Source organism: Rhinolophus sinicus, linkage group LG02 (genome assembly GCF_036562045.2).
Source record: "Rhinolophus sinicus isolate RSC01 linkage group LG02, ASM3656204v1, whole genome shotgun sequence".
Lineage (NCBI taxonomy): Eukaryota > Metazoa > Chordata > Mammalia > Chiroptera > Rhinolophidae > Rhinolophus > Rhinolophus sinicus.
Window position 1 is genome coordinate 8099056 of NC_133752.1, and position 20312 is coordinate 8119367.

Genomic DNA, 20312 nt, shown 5'->3' on the forward strand with positions numbered 1-20312 from the left:
CGGAGGGGGTGGGGGAGGATATACTGGATTATTATATAGAGAAAAGAATCTAAAATATAACTTTGCCCAAACTTCCCCACTGATGTGTAAGGACAAGTGGCCCAGAAAGATTCCTGGCTTGTCCTAGATCACCTAGCAGACTTGCGACATTTGCCCAAGTAGTTCTATCCATTTAGGAACCGGAGGGGCAGTGAGCAGCAGAACATGCTGGCCCTCCACCTGATGCAAAGGAGAGAGAATGGAGAGTACAGGGGAGAGGAGAGGAGAAAAGAAAATCAGAAAAAGGATGGAGAAAGAGAATGAGAAAGAACAACAGAGAAACAAAAAAGTGAGGCAAAATTAGAGGAATCAATCTACATTTCAGATATGCAAGAATCTTAAAAAGTACATTTTTCTTTACACCTTGACTGTGAAGTCTATAAGGATGGAGAAAGATGAATGGTTTGCACTGAGTCGGAATATCAGAGCTGGAAGGAAACTAAGGGATAGGAATTTGAGACCCAAACTGGATAAAGAGATTAACCGAGTTCATACAGTGAGTTCAGAACACTGGACTTATACGTGGTGGGGGCCTCGCCCCATTTCTGGCTTTTTGGAGGCACCCTGCCATAATTGTCCCCTGACCCACTTCATATAGACATGTAGCGTGGCAATCAAGGTCACAGACCGAGATGAGAGGGGCCCGGGGGCAGATCCCAGCCCTGAAGCTACCCAGCTGTGTGTTTTCTGACAAATGTCTCTGCTGCTGTTCTCTGGATTGCTCATGTCTTTCAAATCAGCATTCTCAGATCTAGAGCTGTGCTGGCATGTGACGGCCCAAGTTCAAATTCGGTGAACATGTAGGGCAGAATACTGGGACTGTAAAAAGTCAGATGAAGAAAAAATGCACCTATGTCTTTGTAACAATTGAACTTTCCCCCTTCTTCACTGCAATCATATCCAAACAATGGACATGAAATCCTAAATGGTAATGTCTTTTTTTTTTCTTGATTATGACTTTATACACTAATTCTTTTTATTGAAAACTCTGATATGCTTTCAACTAAATCCAGTGCCGTCAATCAATGACAATTAGAAGAGAAACTTGACCTTCGGCCCTGCTCCTGCGCTCAGGGATGTGGGCTTTGTCTTACACCAGTGTCCCTGTGGAAAGTGCCACAAGGGGAATGACATGCTTAGATCTGGGTTTTACTTCAGCGATCCTGGTACAGTGTGGAGCACAGGTTTCAGGAGTGTGGAGCATAAGGTTGGGAGGACGTTTGAAGGTTCTGCAGACAGAGATTTCCCTGTTCTCAGCCAGACAAGGTACAGGACCATGCACTTGCTACCCCTCCAGGGCAGGGGGTGCTGCCCAGAGAGCTGCGGGCCTGAACACACCTCCAGCATTCCTCTGCAATTCTCCTTGCATTTGGACGTGATAAATGCTGCTACGTGAAGTGGGTCCCATGGTTAGAGTTTCTTAGAGTTGAGAGAAAAAGGCCCAGGTCACTCTTTTGAAGCTCCCTTTAAATTGAGAAAACAATGAATACATGCGATAATAGGGTTATAAAAATCATATTTGAAATGTTTATATTGAAATATTTAAGTCTTGTTTGCACAAGCTTTTTACAGGTGGAAAAGTATAAAGGAAGACGATATCTGACTAAATTACTAACAAAAAAACAAAACCCATCATGGTTCATAGTGTATAATCAGGGCTATAAGCAAGTTTAAGATAAAATGATGAATGCTCTTCTTCAGTCTGGATGGTCTCTTGCTGGGATTGTGCAAGTTACCTGAATAACCCCCCTGGAGTGGGTGAGGGTCTTGGTGAAGTTGAGGCCCAAGGGAGGCCCAAGGGACCCGTCGTGCCTCTCATCCCCTGGCTCCTAGCCCCTTTATAGATGATGGCCCTTGATCCTGGTTTCCGTGAGGGACTGGCTCTAACCAGCTGACTTCCATAGGGGTTTGGCTCCCAGGGCAGGTCATAGAGTGGGAAATTAGCTCATTAGAAGAGTTCCTGCTTTGAAGGTGTCTTATCTGCTAAAGGTCAACCTACTGATAAATGGCAGCAACGTGGTAGACCCTGGTTGACTTGGACAGGACATTCCTTCTCCTGCCCCTAACAATTCTCTAACGATCTGTAAAATAGGTGTAATTAATATCTTATGTATCTAAAGCAGAGACACGGATTGATTGACGTCTTGGAATCCCCTCTAGCTCTAAGGTGGATGAGTCTCAGGTAGAGGTAGCATATTGGGGAGAGTGTTTTTCAAAGTGGGGGTCCCTGACCAGCAGCACCAGCATCCCCTGGGAAAGTGTTGGAAATGCACATTCATGAGCCCCACCCCAGACTTCTTGAATCATAAAGTCTGCAGTGAGGCCCAGTAATCAGGGTTTTAAGATGCCCTGCAGGGAATTCTGAAGCCTGCCCAAGTCTGAGAAGTCCTAATGCAGAGCATCGAGCAAGAACCCTTCCTATAGGTTTGGCTGAGTCATTTCAACTCTCTGAGCCCCAGTTTCTTCACCCACAAAAATATTTCTACCTCTTGCAGGTCATTGTCAGAAGTTTTAAATGACCTAGAAGCACCTAAGACACAACATGTGCTCAATAAATGTTAGCTGAAGTCAAAGGACCAGAAAGGTTGAAGAGGAGACTGAAAAAAAAAAAAAATGAGAACCGTCTTCATTTTTTCCTAATATAACATCTTTAGCATTATGTAATATGCAATTTGCATGCAAAGCACCCCACCCTGGGGCATCAAAGAAGGCTTGAAAAATCCAATATTATGCAGACAGCCAGAGATTTTGGCTGCTAAACCACGCTTAAAAACGAATTTTCTCTCTTTAAGGAAGTGACATTTGAGCATTCGTCACGGTAGCAATAAATTTAAGCTTTCTTACCACCCCCTGCTGTACATGAGGTTATTATTTTTATCAATAGCAAAGCTATTTCTTTTGGAGTATTTGGAGTTGTTTTTGAATCTCCACTTTTGTCCACACTGTAGTTATCAGCAGAGTAAACAGCTCATTAGAAAACAGCAACAACAAAAACCGAAAACCATTTTTAATGGTAGCAATACGATTAGAGCATTTAATTAGACTCCAGAAAGTACACTTTCCATTAATAATTGGGAATGCATTTCATGTCAATTAAAAAAGGATTAACAGTGAAGGCTTGAAAATGTGGACTTAAGACGTAGCCTGAATTTTGTGGCTGTAATTAGCAGGCGATGCCCAGGGAAGTGCTCAGAGGACACAAAAGCAGTACTGTTTCTCCTTAGGAATTTTCCAGATATTTAGGAGCCCTCTTCCTCCTCGCAGGTGAAGCAGTGCTGGTCTCCATGGAAAGTGGAAAGGACGACTTCTGAGCCCCAGGTGTGAGTTTGAAAGGACTAGAAGGTATACTATTAGTTGCCATGGGAGACTGATCAGGTGATTTCAGCTCCCCCTTCCTCGTGGGGCCAGCCCTCTAATTCCTCCTCCTCCCACCCCTCTCTACCCTGGGGGTAGAGTGTTTTCTTTGAAATCTCTGGTACAAATATGAGTTAGAAATTCCTTCTTCTCTTCACGGCCTGTTGTGCAGAGAGACGTTTGTACTCTATTTTTATTTTTTATTGGCTATTGTTTTGATATGAAAATGTGAGTTTGAAGTGAGGCACATACTGTGGTCAAAGTCCCCTTCCCCACCAAAAAAACCCTGAGTTCTAGAGACAGCGATGCTGGTAAGGTCAGAGGGCAAGTACCCTTCATGTCCAATGGCGCATTGAAAGTCATGAGAAGGGAGGAAACTCACCTCTCCTCCAGGCCAAGGACGCAGGTGTGGCTTGAAACAGAAGACAAACATGTACTCTAGAAGTCAGGTAGTTATTAGAATGGGAAGGGTTGAGGGAAGGGACCATGAACATACCCCTTTGCAATAAATATTAAGTACCTACTAGCCAGGCACTGTTCCCCGTGGAGCTAAAAATAAACAAAACACTCATGTTCTAAAAAAAAAAAAATTAAAGTTTTTTGGGATCTTGAGATTATAATGCTAAGCAAAATAAGTCAGGTAGAAAAAATAGAGAACCATATAGTTTCCCTGATATGTGGTATATAAAACTGAAAACAGCAAAAGAACAAGAAAAGCAAATGAAGAAACAAAACTCATAGACACAGACAATAGTTTAGTGGTTACTAGAAGGTAAAGGGGAAGAAGAGGGGTAGACGAGGGTAAAGGGGGTCAAATATATGGTGGTGAAAAGAGAACTGACTCTGGGTGGTGAGCATAGATGATGTGATATATAGATGATGTAATACAGAATTGTACACCTATGTAACTTTTCTAACAATTGTCACCCCAATGAACAAACTCATTTCTATTGGCCTTTGAGTTAATGAATTATAGGTAGACAACCTGAAATGAGGGTAAGGATTTAAGTTCTTACCAGTGACAAAGACCTTTCCACAGTCGAGCTCATTTGATCCTCATGAGAGTCAAGCAAGCTAGGTTTTGTTACCCATATTTTAGACGGGATGAAATTGGGATCTTTCAAGTAACGCATGTGTAGAACAAGGAGATTGTCTCACATCTCCAGATTTCAATTCCAAGGGTCTTTTCTTTTTACCCTGGGTGGTGCCGAGGTGACTCAGCTCCCCACCTCCTGGGGTATACCCAGAAAATCAGGAGGGAAGTTTATACCTTCCCACTTCCTTTTTTAAGCAAGCACTTTCTTAGGAGCTCAGCCTGGGAGTAAGGTTGCTTCTAGGCATGGGAGGGGTTTGTTTGGTGTCGATACTGTTGAGCCTATTAAATGAAGTTGCAAACTTATGAAGTTGAAGTGTGAACACGCTCCCGCTCTTGGCTCTGCCGAGGTTTCGGGATGATGGCTGGCGGTCCCTGCTATTCTTGGCTGCGGGGACTCTCCTACACGAAATCTCCCGAGGAACATCACGTTCCAGCACATTGTAAATGAAGGCAAGAGAGCATTTAATAGCACCCAGGACTCAAATAACTTTGTCTATTGTGTATAAGCAGAGCGCTGAAGCACGGGGGAGGACAGAGGTGAGAGAGTCAAGGGCCTGCCCCCACCCAAGGTACCTGAGACGGGAAAAGTCTTGGTAAGGGGGATCACTTGAAAGATTACCAAAAGGCCTCTTTTTTCCCCCCTGATAACTCTCGGTGGCCGTGTCTCATATGCAATCTCTGAATCTCTGTCTATTTCTGTGATTCTTGTCTGTGACATTCTCTCTGCTTCTTTCTCTTTCTGAGTCTGTCTTTTGGTTCCTCTCTCTCTTTTTTTTATGTCCCTTCCTGTTTCTGTATCTCTCTTTCTCTCTCTCTGTTTATCTCCCTCTTATTCTCTGTGATTCTCTCTCTTTCTTTATCTCATTCTGTGACTGTCTGTTTCTGTCTACGTCCCTCTCTCTCTGACTCTCTGGGGCTCTCTCTGTCTCTGTCTCTCTGACCAGTTCCGTCATTCTCAGCCTCATTCTTCCTCTTTTCCTTCCTCTCGCATTCATTCTTTCTCTCCCACTTTATTCTCCTCTCCTAGTTGCTCCAGGATTCCTGGAAAAAAGTTGAGCAGCTGTCATCCAGGGCTGGAGAAATTGAGAAGAAGCTCATCTGAACAATGATGGTTCAGGACGATGGACAGTCCATGGAATTTCTCTCGTTGCTTGCTTCCCCATCCCGTAAATATTTCAGTCACATCATATGTATGCATTGGTGTCACAGCATCCTACAAGGGCAGAGCTGACAGGAGCTTCAGAGCACATAGAGGGCCGCTCTTCATCTCTCACATGGAGAAACTGAGGACCAGAGAAGCAGTGCCTTACTTAAGAGCACGCAGCAAATTTATCTCAGAGACAAGATTAAAATAAATATTTTTGCACAACAGGTCAAAGTAATATTTGACTTATTGAACTATCTGCTGATTATCTGAAAATGTTTAAAAGAAGTTATTATCTACAATATATCATACTAGATTCCAGGACAGTAGATGGAATATCACTCATGATGCGTACTCTTGAAAGCCTACAACCTACATGAGGAAGTTACATGTTAGAGTATCAGGGGACCTATGAATAACATCTTTTTTTCCTTCTGAATTTAGAACGAAGTGAGAAGTAAAAGACGGGAGAGAAGGCGATCAAATGGATAGTTCTATGCTGGTGAATGATTGGAGAATGTGGCTTTAGAACTGTGGCCAAGTGAGCTTGCCAACATGCTCTGCCTCACATCGAGACTTCAGGACAGTTCACTTGAAGGAAAGTTTGGGTCCACCAGACAGACGCAGCCATGCTCACACCAAATCTAGGTAGAAAGGAAATGGGAGAATGAATCCCCAAGGCTTGCAGATCATTAACAGATTAGCTACACCAAGAAAGAAATGTGGGCCAGTGCCTCTAAACCCTCATGACCCCTCTACCTGCTGGGGGGATAAACCAGGGTACCTCCCACATGAGACCATGCGAGTGGAGGAAAGTAGGAAAAAGAGAAGGCCCCCTACTTCTCCTAAAACCTCCCTAAATATTTAGTTTTCTTAGCCTATGAACTCAATCACTAAGCCTGTAATCAGCCAAGGGTTGCATTGTCTCCCTCATGGGAGATCAACAGCTCATTAAGAGAGTCTGGCTACCATCTTTCTGGGCCAGCTCTCCAACACTTTCATTCTCAAGGGGGGCAATATCACCCCTGAGGCTGATTCCTGGGGAGAGGAGGGTGAAAAAAATCTTAATGATTACAATAGTTTGTAGCCCTGCAAGCTTAACTCCACCTGACGACATAAAAATATATACAGTATATCTTTGGTATTAAAATTCCATGGGGAGAATATGAAGTAGGACTAAACAATATCTAGTCAGCTCCTAAGAGAAACTATAGTGCCCCCAAGAATGCATGTGTTAGGGAGCTGGTCCAGAAGATGATAGTAATAATGGAAAAAAAGGTCAAGAAACACTGCCCTAGTATGAATCTTGACTCTGATATATATACACATGAGACTACAGTATGTGGGTTAGTTCCTGCCCCAGGAAGCTTGGAGGTCAACAACAAAGAGAAAGGAAGCACTCGTTTCCAGCAAACAGTGTCAGCTCTAATAGTTTAAGAGAAGAACAGGGGCCTGCCTCAGACGTGGGTTAAATGCTGGAAGCTTAGCTAATCCTTTTGGGAAGAAGGGACACTGATAAAAGGAAATTATGTACGAGTGGCATGTCCTCCCAGAGCAGTTGGGGATGTTGCAGTAAGAAACACAACTCAAAGTCTGGAAGTTTGAAAACCTGGAGCAAGACCAGGGCTGAGATTAGGAGGGGGCGAGAGAGGCACCAGGGTCTAAACGGTAAGGACCTGGCATTTGCATGACCTGAGAGTGGGTCCCTCCTTAAACGATGCACCTGAGCTGCCTCTTGCCTTACCCTAGTTCCAGTCCTGAGAAAGACAGGAGCTTGAGCAACCCAGGGGACAGCTCTTGGTCTGCACCACTTTCTTGGAGCTCAGGATACGGCAGCTTTGCCAGATGCTCTGGTTCCGGAATGTGCTGGGCTGACTGTCCAGCTGAACAAATGTGTAGATGAGAAGGACATCTTCCCCAGGGGCAGTTGTTTGTGTCTAGGCTGTTCTGCAGCAAGGAGAGATGGTATTTTCATTTACATTATCTGTTACTTAGGTCCTTCACTGGGAAAATCTACATCCTTAAAGTAAGACTAGCTGCAATACTTATAATAAAACACTGCCCCTTTCCATACCATCACTGCAGGTGTACGGTGAGGGAATTCAGGATGTAGCTGGTACTGGAATCTCTGTTTGCTTCTATACCACTGCTGAGCGGTTACAACACATGGGTTCCTAATAGAGCAACTGACCAGTGCCACAAAATGGTGGCAAGTGTGGCATGAAAGAAAGTGTGATTCTGTCCATATAGAATTGATTATTTTTGTGTTAATGCTCTTCTGATGTGAGTGGCTGTGAGTACAGACATCAAAGGAGGCAGTGTGTGTGTGTGTGTGTGTGTGTGTGTGTGCGCGCACGTGTGTGTGTAGGTATGTGGGCATGTGCACACATGCTCTGCATACATGTGAGTGGGTGAAGGTGATATGACTTAATTATATGCCTCATTCACTCAGATAGAGGAAAATAGAAATTAGCTTCTATTATTTCCCTAATTCTACCCCTTCATCTGAATCTTCACAATGATGTCTTTGAATATAGATATTTTATCTATAGCAGCCACAATTACGGGGTTCCCTGCCAACAGGCCTGTTTCGAGCAGCATTCACAAAATGCAACTTTGCTAATTACCATTTTCAGAAAACAGCAACAATTCCCAGGACCACTGCCACCAAATTTCTTGTCCACAAATGTGGGTTCACCCCCTTGAAAGTTGAATGAGAAAATATATAGCTTCCTTGGATGTTAGCTTCAGGTAGACCTGTCTTTCTCCTTATCCATTTTATTAATAGGTTTCTCTTTTCGAATAGTTTTAAAATGATATGAGTAAAAAATTATATTTTGGATGCAGAAACTTGGACCTCCTGACAGAGCTCTGAAACTGTTGAGTGTGGGTCTCAGAACAGGGGACTCAATCACCTGAGCACTGACTGTGCTGAGCCCATTCAGGGCACCTGCAAAGGTGGGCTCGGTCAAAGGAGGTGAGGTCTGCACTGCTTGGCTCCTCCTCACTCTCCTCCAAGCCCACTCTCTGCCTCCCCACGGCCACGCCCCTACCCACTGCCTTTTCTCTGCCAGTAACAACTAGAGCAAAGCACGTGTGGTTCCAAATCTTTCTTGGTTCTTGTGGCTGGAACAATTTGCCTACCATTTCTCTAGCTAACTCTTGCTCATCTTTCAGCTTAGATGTTCCTTCCTCTGGAATTTCTCCCTTGATCCTGTGAGACGTGGTTCTGTAGCTCCAACTCCCCTGCCACGTCTTCTGTTTGCTCAGGCTCCACAGCATATGTCACCGTGGATTGGGCTTGTCTGTTTATTTCCTGAGTGCTCCACTAAATCTCAAGCTCCTTGAGTGCTGGGCCTGGTCTTGTAAATGACCGACCACTGGCACTGAATACAGGGTCAGGTATGTCGTGAGAGTTTAACTGTGCGATGATTGTTGATAGGTGAGAGATGAACTCAGTTCAGAGAAAATCTGAGGAGGAAAAGTGTTCCAGGCAGTGGGAGAGCAAGTGCAAAGGCTCTGAGGTGAATGCAACTGGCATCTTGAGAAAGAAGAATGAGGACCCACATGGCTACAACATGAGGAACCCAAGGTAAGATGGAAAGAGAGAAGTCTGGAGAGAGAGATGCGGATGAAGTAAGGTAGGGCGCCATGGGCCACGCTTACGAACCCAGAGTATTTTATAAGTGTAGTGGGAAGCCTTTGGAAATTTTCCTCAGGGGAGTGGCGCAATCTGTCTTTTTTTTTTTTTAAATTAGTTTCAGATGTACAGAACGATGTAATAGTTAGACATTTACACCCCTCACAAAGTGATGCTTTATGTTTTAAAATGATGAGTCTGGCCACTGAGTAGAATTGATTATAGGAGGACGGCAGTGGACGATGGGAGGCTGTTGTAATTCTCAGTTTCTATTTGGAATCTTGGAGTTGCTGTGCGTCTATTAATTTAGAAAAACAGCAACAACAAAGAGAATGTTTTAATATAAAATGGTTTATTTTCAGCAATCTGTTTACGAGGCATTTTTTGGAAAACTGGAAAGCCCTTTGGTTGTTCTCTTTAAAGCTGAAAATTATGGCACTTCATTACAAATTTCTTCTCAGAGTAGCTTATAATTTTCTTTCATTACAAAAGCAATATTAAAACAACAAAAAAGAAACAGACAAAAGAAGTAAAACAATTTACCTCTCCATCTCAAATAAAGCAAGGTTTTATTTACTTATTTATTTTTAAGTTATCTTACTGTCTCTGACCATAAACATAAAGAGTATGGTTAAAGTTATAATGATGCTGGGTTTGTGGTGTATTTAATTCTGTTTCTTTCACATAATGGATACCGTAGGCTTTCCCAAAATTCTGTATAAGTGTTCAGTTCCGTGTCTGACATGTCATCAACAAAAAATGGTAAAACATTAATTTTCCTTCCACGCCTCCTTCTCTTCCCTAGTTCTAATATTGTGTTAGTATGACGCTCATAGTGATTATTTTTAAAAATTATATGCTGTTTTATCGAGTGAACAATTCATTTATATATTTTTTTCACACTCTGGTGGATAATTAGTCAACATTTTTCAATCTTATGCAAGTTAGTGCTTAATTAAAATTAATTGGATTAATAGCCTTTTTTTCTTTTGGATTTTCTTATTGCCTTTGAATGCTTTTCCATAGGATACATTTTTTTTTTAATTTTTGGAAGAAAAATCTTTTCCCCTCCCCAAGTATCACACAGACTTAATATATATAACGAGCAAAGATAAAGCCTACTTGCCCCTCTACCTTCAAGAGGCAGCCCCAGAGTTTCTCAGGAAAGCTGGAAATTCTTGCCTTACGATAAATAACCAGGGGGAAGAACCTTATGATAAATAACCAGGTGAAAGGTTGTAAATATTTCTTGAAACCTCAATATGATTCTCAACCTGTGTAATTTTTTTTTAAGGATTGAAGTTATTTGCCTTGCTCTCAGAAAAGTATAAACAGACAAATTTCCTAACTATACTGCCCGCAGTGGGCATTGTCACTTTAATCAATTTTGTTAATACAGTAGGTATAAATGACATCTCATTAATGTTTACATTTCCCTTCACCTTTGAATATGAGGAAAGTTTATCATTGCTATGAAAAATAAAAAGCTACAATTTATTGGGCATTTACTATGTTCTAGGCGTACTATGTTCATGGGTTTAGTGTGAATTTTTATAATCCTCACCCTACCTTCTTATAAAGGTGTTGTTCTGGAATCTATTTTATGGACAGGGAAACTGAGGCTGAGAGAAATGGAATAACTTTCTAGAGGTCAGAAAGCAAAGGTAGAGCCGTGTTTGAAATTCTGCTCTGTTAACCTCATGCGGATCGCCTGTCCTCTGGCAAGAACTGCACGTACGTCGCCTGTTTCTTTACTGTGAACTTGATGTTTTTTTCCCTAATTTGAATTTTCCCCTGTCGTGCTATACGTATGTATTTATTTTCTTGGCATATTTAATGCAAATATTTTTCCCAAGGACTTTTAAAAGATCCATTTAGCAGGAAATATTTACGCTGAGGGAGTCATAAGTTGAGTCAAGTGGAGGTCTAATTTTATTAGTGCCCTAGGTGTGTGATTGCAAGAAGCAGAAGGAGACATTTTTACAATGCTTACTTATAAAACTTTTTTGGGCTTTCAAAAAGTGAATGAAACTGAGAAAAACTTCCTAATAACTCCAAGGGTTGAGAGATCCCCTGTTGATTGCTGCAGGCCCTAATAAAATCCCCACAACTCAAACATTCCTCCTGTCCTCTTACTCTTACCTTCAAATTGGGTATAATTAATACTGTTTTCACAGATGAGGAAAATTAGACAAAGATGTAAAATCATTTTCCTCACATCAGAGAGATTTTAAGTAGCAGAGAGAGAGTAAACAGATGTCTGGAGGAGTCCAAAACACATGTTATTTCTGCAATATCATATCAAAAGGGGTCTAAAGAGGTGCTTATTTAGAGCAAATTATAGGCTTGAGAAAGTTTCCAGTGGAGCAGCACCAATAAGCAAGGTGTCGATGACGGCAATAAGTAGAAACTGTCTGGGAAACAAGATATGCCCACCTTAGTGGTAGGTGGTGGGAGGGAGAGATGATTGGAAAGGTTCATTCTTTTTTCTTTCCTTCCTTTGTTCCTCCCCCCCTTTCTCATTCCCGCCCTCTCTTCTTTCCACCTCTCCATTCTTCATTTATCTATTAAAAATACACTGAATGCATTACAGTAGGCACTGAGGAGACGGAGATAAATGGAACTGAGTCCCTGCCATTAAAGAACATTCCTTCAAGTGAGAAAGACAAATAAATCAATGATTGTCAACTAGAGTGATATTATTTGACAGTTCACATTGCACAGAGCACCATGAGAAGGTAGGGCTCCTCAATTGACAGGCCATCGCCCATTATTTGTTGAGTGAAAATGAAACTCAGAGGTAGGGCATCTGAATTTGAGTGGGAAGGGAGTGGCCAAGGAAACTCCTGGGAGGAGAGATTACACCTGAGCTGCATATTTTTTGGAAGGGTACATGGAAGCTAATTAGGAGGGGGAGATGTGTTTCATGCCAAGGGATTCTTCAGAGTAAACATTTGGAGACGTGCAGTAGAAATGAATATATGAGGCACTGCAAATAGTTTCAACAGGTTGGTGTGAAGGGGAGCTGTATGGGGGCGTTCAGCAAGATTGCAAGGTTTGGACAAAGGCGATGCTAAACCTGCTGGTATTGGGAGGAATTTCCATCTCCAAGGAGAAACGTGGACTCTGGCGATCTTGTTTATTTATTTTATTTTCTTATTTTTATTTTTTAGCTTACGTCCTTGTCATGCCTGAGAATTTCCCCAGGGATGCACATTCCCCTCCAGGCCAGTGCCACCTGCTGTGTGAAAGTCATCTGAGTTGGCCCTGTCCCAACTGAAATGAGTAATTTATTGTCATGTCAGGGGAAAACTGGTTTGGCGAGAAAAAAATAGCCTTCAGGCTCCTAAATGTAAAGTTTTCCAGGCTGGAGTGGAGAGAGTTGATTTATGGCTTTGAAGGAGTCTGCTGGGAGAGTGAAAGTCCCCAGTGTCACACCTTGCTGGCCCTCCACAGCTTTCACTAACTTTTCACCTGGAAAGCCAGGAGGTCAGATTTGACATGTCGTTTCAGCCTCCTTGGGTCCTAACGTTCAATGGACATGTGAGGCTCAGCCAGGAGGCTGGTCTGGTATATGCATTGTGAGAAATAGATAGATCATAATAGCTATACATTGATGGGTATTTCCCATATGCCAGCCCCTGTGCCAAACTATAAACACCCCTAAGCACCTTTAATTATCACAGTATCCTTGTAAGGTAGGGATTCTTAGCCTCATTTTACTAACGCGGAGGGTAAATTTTAGAAAGATTAAGTAGCTCACTCTACAATGTAGTCAACACTCAAGGTGGGATTGCCTGGGTTTGTGCCACACTAGGCTTCTGTCTATGTACAACTGTCCTAGCTACAATTGCCCTTCGATGCTTCAGTTTTAGTGTTGATTCTTCTCTGGGCCTGGAGTGCGCCTTTCACTGATTTCTCTTGGTGGAATCCCAAGTTCATTTCAGACTTGCTCCAGCTCTTGCACCCTTCCATGAGGACTTCCTTGACCCCCTTTCCTCATGTCCACATCAGAATGATCCCTTCTCTCCTGTTCTATTTGTACTTTGTGCAAACTTCTCACAACCGTGATTTCTGGGTTTGCACACTGGGCTGTGAGCTCCTTTCTTGAAAGGATCTCATCTTTGCATCCCCAGTTCTGTTCCAGGCCCTCAATAAGTATTTTAGAGCAGCTGAGTAACAATCATTTTGGATGTTTCAACTAGGAAAGTTATTTCCCCTATTCATGACGGCTCTCAGGTATACAAATTTTCATCTTTTTTTTTCTTTAAAGTTTATTGGGGCGACAATTGTTAGTAAAGTTACATAGATTTCAGGTGTATAATTCTGAAATACGTTATCTATATTTCACATTGTGTGTTCACCACCCACAGTCAGTTCCCTTTCCATTACTATATATTAGACCTCGTTTACTCTCTTCTAGAGCCCTGCTCCCCTCTTACCCTCTGGTAACCCCTAAAACTATTGTCTATGTCTGTGAATTTTTGTTCTTTCAGTTGTTTGTCTTGTTCTTTTGTTGTTTTCGGTTTATACACCACATATCAGTGAAATTATATGGTTCTCTACTTTTTCTGTCTGACTTATTTCGCTTAGCATTATAATCTCAAGATCCATCCATGTTGTCACAAATGGTCCTATTTCATCTTTTCTTACCACCGAATAGTATTCCATTGTGTATCTGTACCACAACTTCTTTATCCATTCATCTATCGAAGGACATTTTGGTTGTTTCCATGTCTTGGCCACTGTAAACAAAGCTGCAATGAACATTGGAGCACACTTGTCTTTATGGATAAATGTTTTCAGATTTTTTGGCTCGATACTCAGGAGAGGGATTGCTGGGTCATATGGTAATTCTATTCGGAATTTTTTGAGGAACCTCCACACTGCCTTCCATAACGGCTGCACCAATCTGCATTCCCACCAACAGTGTATGAGGGTTCCTTTTTCTCCACAGCCTTTCCAACACTTGTTATTTGTCTTGTTGATGATAGCCATTCTAACTGGGGTGAGGTGATGTCTCATTGTGGTTTTTATTTGCATTTCTCTGATGATTAGTGATGTTGAGCATTTTTTCACATGTCTATTTGCCATTTGTATGTCCTCTTTGGAGATCTCTTCAGGTCTCTGCCCATTTTTCAATTGGGTTGTTTGTTATTTTGTTGTGGAGTTGTATGAGTTCCTTGCATATTTTGGATATTAGCCCCTTATCCAAGGCACTGTTTGCAAAAATCTTCTCCCATTCAGTTAGTTGTCTCTTTATTTTGTCGATGGTTTCTTTTGCTGTGCAGAAGCTTTTAAGTTTGATATAGTCCCATTCATTTATTTTAGCTTTTACTTCCCTTGCCTTTCGAGCCAAATTCATAAAATGCTCTTTGAACCCAAGGTCCATAAGTTTAGTACCTATGTTTTCTTCTATGCAGTTTATTGTTTCAAGTAAGTTTAGTCATTTTTAAGCGACTGTTTTTAAGTGTGCAGTTCAGTAATATTAAGTACATTGGCAACGTTGTGCAACCATCAACACCATCCATCTCTAGAGCTCTTTCCACCTTGCAAGACAGAATTTTGTATCCAGGAAGTAGTAACTCCCCATTCCTCTGCTCTGCAACCCTTGGTAACCACCCTCCTACTTTCTATCTCTATGCTTTTTACTAAACTGAGTACCTCATATAAGTGGAATCATATAGTATTTGTTTTTTTGTGACTGGCTATTTCACTTAGCATAATGTCCTCAAGGCTCATCTATGTTGTAGCATGTATCAGAATTTCCTCCCTTTATAAAGCTGAATAATATTCATATATATGTGAATATATATTTTGCTTACCCCTTCATCTGTTGATGGACACTTAGGTTCCTTTAGCTATTATGAATAATGCTGTTGTAAATTTGGGTATACAAATATCTCCTTGAGACCTGCTTTCAATTCTTTTGAGTATATACCCAGAAGTGGAATTATTGATCAAATGGTAATCCTATTTTAAATTTTTTGAGGAACTTCCACTGTAGCTCATTGATTTCTCCTCTTGAGACAGTGATAAGAGTACAGTTTTTAGATATTGAGAGATTTGGGTCTGAATCTTGCCTACCCCACTACTCTGTGTGTGACTTTTCTAGCCTTTGCAATTTTCTCTCTAATACCTTCCTCAAAAGGTTGTTGTCAAGTATAACTGAGTTAACATATATGAAAGGACTTTGTGAACCATATTAGCCTTCTGTTGCTTTGTTACAATACTGTAATATTTGCTTTCTTCTTTCCTGTTCTTATTCTTGAAGGGCTGCAGTCCTGAGAATAATGTGAAGGGCTGCCAATTCCTGAGAAGAGTGAAATCTCTTAAGATCAATTTCAATAATATCTTCATGGTCAGATCATAGTATGTATTTGCTTGATATTACGTTCACTCTGAGTGGCCCATTCCTGGCGCTTGTTAGATAATAACAAGAAAAGGTTAGACCACTTCTGGCCTAATTTTATCCTCATGGACAAGTTTATTTAGTTTCCTTGACTGCAGTCTTTGAAGAGATTATCAAGGAAGTGAAAATTCCATTTATTGAAGGGCAACTTTAAAAAAAAAAATTAATTTACTTTCCAATTACAGTTGGCCCATAACATTGTGTTAGCTTCACGTGTACAACATAGTGACTAGACATTTATATATGTTATGACACCATACATAGTTATTACAATATTATTGACTATATTTCCTATGGAAGAGCAACTTTCAAGATCAAAAGGAACAAAATTGAAATGACTGAACGGTAGGCAATAGGATTAATATTTTGGAATAAAAAGTTAGATGTTGTAATTATCTTCAAATTATATTATCTTTTCTTGGTCATAAATAAAGCCGTTTCTGGTACTGGATATATCAACTTTATTCATATAACTTCTCTTGTATGAAAAGAAAACTTGTTTTTCATCACTAAGTTTAGCCTTTGAAATACCATCTTGCAAATTTATGCTCCCACTTCAGCTTGAGGAGTTAGTTGAAATTGAGTGAGACAACAATATCACTACAAGTTTCTTCAAAGGAAAAAAAAAATTAAATGCACAAAAATAGTCTGAGAGACACTGGTGAGTGCAGAGAAAGGAGAGAACAAGCTTCAGAATCACTGTCTGGAGTGTTTCAGCTGTACGGTCCCATCCAGTGAATTTCAGAAGAGAAAGACAAGTACTCTGCTTTCAATCAGTCCATTGTCAAAACCTGACGAAAATTCAAAACTTCTAGCTCTCTATAGAGTAAGAAGAAGCATGGTATATTTGTGGTGAGTTTTGAAGGGATTTATGAGTTCTTTCCTAGCCCATTTTATCTTTATCTCGCCCAGTGGGAATGACACCATATCCATTCAGTAGCTTGAGCCCAAAACCTGGGAGATAGTCTTGATTCTTCTTTCCCCTTCACTATACACAGCCAGTTGTCCTCCAGTCCCACACTGGTAGGGCTGAGAGAGTCTGATTTTCCTAGTGAGAAATTTCAACCAACCTTGGTGGCCCTCAGGCTGTAGATGGGTACATCCCAGAAGTACAGCCCAGCATAACGTCTTGTTCAGCCGCCATCGTGAAAAGACACTTCTATTCTCTGATGTGTATCTTCATGAATCTTATTACATTTTGTTTTTCTTACAAAATCTTGTTTAATATTGGTAATAAGCAATATTGTTGGACACATATGGACTTCAGTGTATAATCACTGTTGACGACATCTCAATTCTCTTGTCTTCAAGTCAGTCTTGGTATTTGAGTTTGAAAAATCTCAGTGATTGTGAGCGTTAGGTAGCCTCTCTATTTGTCCATTGAAACACAGTAATCTTAATTTTGTCACTTGTACTCTGCAGTAATGAATCATATGTTTGGATCTTGACACAAACCTCCTAAAGCTCATTCAAAGAGAGCTTTAAATCGCTTGTATAAAAATCAGTTTGATTTCTTTCAATTATGTCATAGTCATGTCCTTTGTAATGGCTGACACCCATTTGTCCTCTCTCCGTGAAACATAAAAATTCATTTCAGGCAATGAAATTCAATTTGTCTTGAAAGTAATTCTGTAAAAAATAATAATCTGTGCAGCACTCTAATCTCCTTCTACAATGTTCTGTTGAGCCTGGGCAGTGTTATCTGGCACTGTCCTGTATTATAAGAGGATAAATGGGAAATTGATGCTTCTGGTAAGGCAACTATTAATGATAATGGAAAGTAATTAAAATCCCAAAGTAGAACCTGGAGGAAACTTGCTCCAATCCAGAGCACATCAAAATGAGCTTTTGGTTTAACTTGCTGTGATAGATGGTATTATTACTTTATAATTATTCATTCCTTCCCTGCCCTTGCTCTGAGTTTTTAATCCTGGTTGCTCTATTTGTCCAATTAGAATAAAACCTAGCATGGGGCTGCTAGTGGATCACCTAATGTTTCTGTCCCTCATTCCTCTAAGGACCAGTGATCCACCTCCTTAGGATGGTTAGAGTCCATTATCCATGCCAGTATGGAAGCTCTTTGATTTGCCTGCTCTGTACAGGCAGCGGGTGGCCAAGGTGACAAGAGGCTTTCAGTTGAGTGGAATATTTCCTGTACAATCTGTGAAAGTCTTCCCCTTTGGGACAAGAACCTCTACACTTATTGAGCCAAGATTCGTGAGGAGAGGAAGCATAAATTCTCAACTGAGTCAGTGGGAACGCTGGTAAGTAAGACAACTCCTTCCACACCTGGGTTCCTGAACCATTGTGTTCCACCGACTGGACAACATGATGCCATATACTGTTGATTTAAGGTATATGCCATATGTTTTCAGGCTATCATCTCTAAGCTGATGCATTAGGTTTATCTTTAAGAAACTGGTTCAACACTGCATCAGGTTAACAGCTTCTGTGAAAGGACAGAAGGATTTTGTTCTCACTGTTGCATCCCATTTAAAGGAGGTTCCTTGGTCAAAAAAGGAGGTTACATGTCAATATATAAGTCACTTTGTGAACCTCCAGATAATCATGCTGGGTTTATGTGAACAATTACCTTTTCTGCCATGATGGCTAATACTGTGGTGAACAGAGTTCTCTCTTTAACACGTGGTTACATTTGAATGACACCCAGTGGTAATGTCTCTCTTCTCCTGATCCTGTCCAGTGTCAAACAACACCTCCCTTCCAAGGACAGCATGCAGGCACTTGCTGGTGAAATGAAGTGTTTGGGGGAATGCTAGTAGGGACAGCTCATTCGTTCTGCTCTCCATGGAGGTGGGAGAAGTATTTGTTGCTGCTTCTCCTGCCAGCCACTTGGTTTGCCCATCAGGAGGGGCCGTGAGGAACAGCGGGAGTTATAGGCTACGTGTTACTTCAGTACCTTCATGCTGTGGCGACTGAGCGGCTCTGCCATAGAGCGTCCAGAGAGCAGTCGGACTCCCTTGCTACAGTGGCTTTAGCATTGATTTTGTTGTGGCAAATCTTTAGCCTTATTTACTTGATTCTTTGATAATTTCCTTTTATTTGTTTGTTTCTTTGTTTTGCAAGAAACTTTTTTGCCAGCAATGAGCTCAAAAAGCAAAAGTGCATGTTTGACGAGAAATTAAGCACTAGATGTTCATTTGTCTGGAAAGCTGATGGTGACCGTGAAACCTGCTCAAAATGTTTTTTGACATTTAACCATCTACCAAGAAAGCCATAGTGATATCACTGACGGCAGACTCTGTGTAGACATGACAGAGCAACACGTGCAACTGAAGATGGTGCGCAACATGGCTTTGTATTTAGATCAATTGAATATTGTTCTCAATTTATTTTTCTTGTTTTGATTTTGTTTTCTTATGTATGTACCCCCTCACCCCCCAAAATCATACCTGTTAATGTGTTGGCTCCCTTAGAAAAAAAGATCTTTGCAGACAGTTGAATGATATTATCTGATCTTTGAAGTAAAAAAACATCAGATAAGATCATTACAATTATTGATCAATTTTTTATTTATTCAGAAAATCAAGGTAAAGTTTTGGGAATTTCATTCTGTCAAAGATGACAAATCTGACATTATTATAAATGCTACTGAAAGTACAATTAGAAGAAAAATCATGTTTGTAGTATTAATAAGCACAGAAATATTGTTGGAAGTATAACATATGCAATGTTCTTGGTGAATTAAAAACAACTACGGATCAACAATAAATATAGAATTGTCATTGGGCACATATAAGCATAATTGCATCCCAAAAAGCTTAAAGATTCTACTGCAATGGACTTAATGTCGTGTTCCCCCCAAAACTTACATGTTAAAGTTCTAACCCCAGATTCTACATGTATAGGAAGTCAGGCCTTTAGGAGATAATCAGGTCAGGAAAGTGGAACCTCATGAAAGGGATTAGTGCTCTTATAAAAGGGACCCTAAGAACTCTCTTACCTTTTTTTCCAGGTGAAGATACAGAATATGACAGTTTGCAGCCCAGGAGAGGACCCTCACCAGAACCTGACCATGCTGGCACCCTGATCTCAGACTTCCGGCCTCCAGGACTGTGAGCTATAAATGTCTGTTGTTTATAAACCATCCAGTTTATGGCACTTTGTTATCACAGCCCAAACTGACTAAGATATCTACCAATTAAAATAAAAGCTTTAGTTGTTAAAATTTACAACAAAAATTAAATATTGCATTTAGAGTAAAGAGACTACAATTGTGATTTGGGGACACAGCTGATAGTGAATACAAAAGAGACTTTAGCATCTCAGTGCAAAGAGGTTTGCTCTTTGCTGCTCATCAACAACTGAATTTTAGAAACATTTAAGCATTTGAAGAACAATAAGAAATCAACCTAAGTGCCCTATGTGAACGTGCTCATCTTTCATTCAACTCTGTGTTCCTCTTATAGTGTGAATAACTCACAATATAGCAAGTATGATTCTAAGATTTAGTATTATCATTTTGTAAAACATGTCTCCTAAAGTTAGCCAACTATCTTGCCTTGTGTTTCGGCATTTGGAATCACCTCTGATTTGTCACCTTACTCAACGATTTTGGTACATAATCTCTATAAAAATGCAAGTATTACATGATAAGTTAATAACT

The 20312-nt window shown here is 40.8% G+C and overlaps 1 long non-coding RNA gene across 14 annotated transcripts in view; it reads left to right on the forward strand.

Annotated features, from left to right (window-relative positions):
• LOC109452126 (uncharacterized) overlaps positions 1 to 20312 on the forward strand; it is a 401284-nt gene that overhangs the window by 306173 nt on the left and 74799 nt on the right. For 11 of the 14 annotated variants that reach the window (XR_012492644.1, XR_012492645.1, XR_012492636.1 and 8 more), the window contains one exon: positions 19662 to 19761. This is a non-coding gene — a long non-coding RNA (uncharacterized LOC109452126). The other 3 variants (XR_012492659.1, XR_012492661.1, XR_012492657.1) reach the window with 3 other exon arrangements.